We start from the raw sequence: 2,500 nt of genomic DNA, 5'->3' as shown, positions 1-2,500 counted from the left end.
TGCTTAGCTTCCGAGATCAGACGAGTTCGGGCGTTCTCAAGGTGGTATGGCCGTAAGCGAAATCTGCTGCCAAAATTGGGCTATTTGAATGGTTAGAACATTAGGGTAGTAAACTATATAAAGCTTACAGCACCTGGTATTCCCAGGCGGTCTCCCATCCAAGTACTAACCAGGCCCGACCCTGCTTAGCTTCCGAGATCAGACGAGTTCGGGCGTTCTCAAGGTGGTATGGCCGTAAGCGAAATCTGCTGCCAAAATTGGGCTATTTGAATAGTTAAAACATTAGGGTAGTAAACTATATAAAGCTTACAGCACCTGGTATTCCCAGGCGGTCTCCCATCCAAGTACTAACCAGGCCCGACCCTGCTTAGCTTCCGAGATCAGACGAGTTCGGGCGTTCTCAAGGTGGTATGGCCGTAAGCGAAATCTGCTGCCAAAATTGGGCTATTTGAATGGTTAGAACATTAGGGTAGTAAACTATATAAAGCTTACAGCACCTGGTATTCCCAGGCGGTCTCCCATCCAAGTACTAACCAGGCCCGACCCTGCTTAGCTTCCGAGATCAGACGAGTTCGGGCGTTCTCAAGGTGGTATGGCCGTAAGCGAAATCTGCTGCCAAAATTGGGCTATTTGAATGGTTAGAACATTAGGGTAGTAAACTACATAAAGCTTACAGCACCTGGTATTCCCAGGCGGTCTCCCATCCAAGTACTAACCAGGCCCTGACCCTGCTTAGCTTCCGAGATCAGACGAGTTCGGGCGTTCTCAAGGTGGTATGGTCGTAAGCGAAATCTCCTGCCAAAATTGGGCTATTTGAATGGTTAGAACATTAGGGTAGTAAACTACATAAAGCTTACAGCACCTGGTATTCCCAGGCGGTCTCCCATCCAAGTACTAACCAGGCCCGACCCTGCTTAGCTTCCGAGATCAGACGAGTTCGGGCGTTCTCAAGGTGGTATGGCCGTAAGCGAAATCTGCTGCCAAAATTGGGCTATTTGAATGGTTAGAACATTAGGGTAGTAAACTACATAAAGCTTACAGCACCTGGTATTCCCAGGCGGTCTCCCATCCAAGTACTAACCAGGCCCGACCCTGCTTAGCATCCGAGATCAGACGAGTTCGGGCGTTCTCAAGGTGGTATGGCCGTAAGCGAAATCTGCAGCCAAAATTGGGCTATTTGAAGAAGAAAAAAAAGAGACTCTTTCAGGCTTTCTGAAGAAACTGAGAGACTATTTCAGGAATTTTGAGGGGAAAAAAGACAATTTAGGATTTTTGAAACATTTCATTGACTCTTTTTTTTTTTTTTTTTTTTAAACAATAAAGCTTACAGCACCTGGTATTCCCAGGCGGTCTCCCATCCAAGTACTAACCAGGCCCGACCCTGCTTAGCTTCCGAGATCAGACGAGTTCGGGCGTTCTCAAGGTGGTATGGCCGTAAGCGAAATCTGCTGCCAAAATTGGGCTATTTGAATGGTTAGAACATTAGGGTAGTAAACTACATAAAGCTTACAGCACCTGGTATTCCCAGGCGGTCTCCCATCCAAGTACTAACCAGGCCCGACCCTGCTTAGCTTCCGAGATCAGACGAGTTCGGGCGTTCTCAAGGTGGTATGGTCGTAAGCGAAATCTCCTGCCAAAATTGGGCTATTTGAATGGTTAGAACATTAGGGTAGTAAACTACATAAAGCTTACAGCACCTGGTATTCCCAGGCGGTCTCCCATCCAAGTACTAACCAGGCCCGACCCTGCTTAGCTTCCGAGATCAGACGAGTTCGGGCGTTCTCAAGGTGGTATGGCCGTAAGCGAAATCTGCTGCCAAAATTGGGCTATTTGAATGGTTAGAACATTAGGGTAGTAAACTACATAAAGCTTACAGCACCTGGTATTCCCAGGCGGTCTCCCATCCAAGTACTAACCAGGCCCGACCCTGCTTAGCTTCCGAGATCAGACGAGTTCGGGCGTTCTCAAGGTGGTATGGCCGTAAGCGAAATCTGCAGGTAAAATTGGGCTATTTGAAGAAGAAAAAAAAGAGACTCTTTCAGGCTTTCTGAAGAAACTGAGAGACTATTTCAGGAATTTTGAGGGGAAAAAAGACAATTTAGGATTTTTTAAACATTTCATTGACTCTTTTTTTTTTTTTTTTTTTTTTAAACAATAAAGCTTACAGCACCTGGTATTCCCAGGCGGTCTCCCATCCAAGTACTAACCAGGCCCGACCCTGCTTAGCTTCCGAGATCAGACGAGTTCGGGCGTTCTCAAGGTGGTATGGCCGTAAGCGAAATCTGCTGCCAAAATTGGGCTATTTGAATAGTTGAAACATTAGGGTAGTAAACTATATAAAGCTTACAGCACCTGCTATTCCCAGGCGGTCTCCCATCCAAGTACTAACCAGGCCCGACCCTGCTTAGCTTCCGAGATCAGACGAGTTCGGGCGTTCTCAAGGTGGTATGGCCGTAAGCGAAATCTGCTGCCAAAATTGGGCTATTTGAATGGTTAGAAC

At 46.8% G+C, this 2,500-nt stretch overlaps 12 non-coding genes and 1 pseudogene across 12 annotated transcripts in view; all 13 read right to left on the bottom strand.

The window, feature by feature from the left end:
• LOC148988887 (5S ribosomal RNA) overlaps positions 1-58 on the bottom strand; it is a 119-nt gene extending 61 nt beyond the window's left edge. Inside the window, exon 1 of the ribosomal RNA XR_016155907.1 lies at positions 1-58. This exon is cut by the window's left edge and continues 61 nt beyond it. This is a non-coding gene — a ribosomal RNA (5S ribosomal RNA).
• Positions 59-121: 63 nt separating this feature from the next.
• Positions 122-240, bottom strand: LOC148988886 (5S ribosomal RNA). Its single transcript, XR_016155906.1, has one exon. It is a non-coding gene; the product is annotated as a 5S ribosomal RNA (ribosomal RNA).
• Positions 241-303: 63 nt separating this feature from the next.
• Positions 304-422, bottom strand: LOC148988885 (5S ribosomal RNA). The gene has a single exon (XR_016155905.1). It is a non-coding gene; the product is annotated as a 5S ribosomal RNA (ribosomal RNA).
• Positions 423-485: 63 nt separating this feature from the next.
• Positions 486-604, bottom strand: LOC148988884 (5S ribosomal RNA). Its single transcript, XR_016155904.1, has one exon. It is a non-coding gene; the product is annotated as a 5S ribosomal RNA (ribosomal RNA).
• A 63-nt stretch (positions 605-667) lies between these two features.
• On the bottom strand, positions 668-787 carry LOC148988883 (5S ribosomal RNA; annotated as a pseudogene).
• A 63-nt stretch (positions 788-850) lies between these two features.
• Positions 851-969, bottom strand: LOC148988882 (5S ribosomal RNA). Its single transcript, XR_016155902.1, has one exon. It is a non-coding gene; the product is annotated as a 5S ribosomal RNA (ribosomal RNA).
• Positions 970-1,032: 63 nt separating this feature from the next.
• On the bottom strand, positions 1,033-1,151 carry LOC148988881 (5S ribosomal RNA). Its single transcript, XR_016162038.1, has one exon. It is a non-coding gene; the product is annotated as a 5S ribosomal RNA (ribosomal RNA).
• A 170-nt stretch (positions 1,152-1,321) lies between these two features.
• Positions 1,322-1,440, bottom strand: LOC148988880 (5S ribosomal RNA). The gene has a single exon (XR_016155901.1). It is a non-coding gene; the product is annotated as a 5S ribosomal RNA (ribosomal RNA).
• A 63-nt stretch (positions 1,441-1,503) lies between these two features.
• LOC148988879 (5S ribosomal RNA) lies at positions 1,504-1,622 on the bottom strand. Its single transcript, XR_016162990.1, has one exon. It is a non-coding gene; the product is annotated as a 5S ribosomal RNA (ribosomal RNA).
• Positions 1,623-1,685: 63 nt separating this feature from the next.
• Positions 1,686-1,804, bottom strand: LOC148988878 (5S ribosomal RNA). Its single transcript, XR_016155900.1, has one exon. It is a non-coding gene; the product is annotated as a 5S ribosomal RNA (ribosomal RNA).
• Positions 1,805-1,867: 63 nt separating this feature from the next.
• LOC148988877 (5S ribosomal RNA) lies at positions 1,868-1,986 on the bottom strand. Its single transcript, XR_016155899.1, has one exon. It is a non-coding gene; the product is annotated as a 5S ribosomal RNA (ribosomal RNA).
• Positions 1,987-2,158: 172 nt separating this feature from the next.
• On the bottom strand, positions 2,159-2,277 carry LOC148988876 (5S ribosomal RNA). Its single transcript, XR_016155898.1, has one exon. It is a non-coding gene; the product is annotated as a 5S ribosomal RNA (ribosomal RNA).
• A 63-nt stretch (positions 2,278-2,340) lies between these two features.
• Positions 2,341-2,459, bottom strand: LOC148988875 (5S ribosomal RNA). The gene has a single exon (XR_016162311.1). It is a non-coding gene; the product is annotated as a 5S ribosomal RNA (ribosomal RNA).
• Between the last annotated feature and the right edge of the window lie 41 nt (positions 2,460-2,500).

This window comes from Pimephales promelas, chromosome 3 (assembly GCF_988280905.1).
Source record: "Pimephales promelas chromosome 3, fPimPro1.hap1.1, whole genome shotgun sequence".
NCBI classification, from domain to species: domain Eukaryota; kingdom Metazoa; phylum Chordata; class Actinopteri; order Cypriniformes; family Leuciscidae; genus Pimephales; species Pimephales promelas.
Note: the sequence above shows the minus strand (reverse complement) of the source record. Positions and strands in the feature narration are given on the sequence as shown.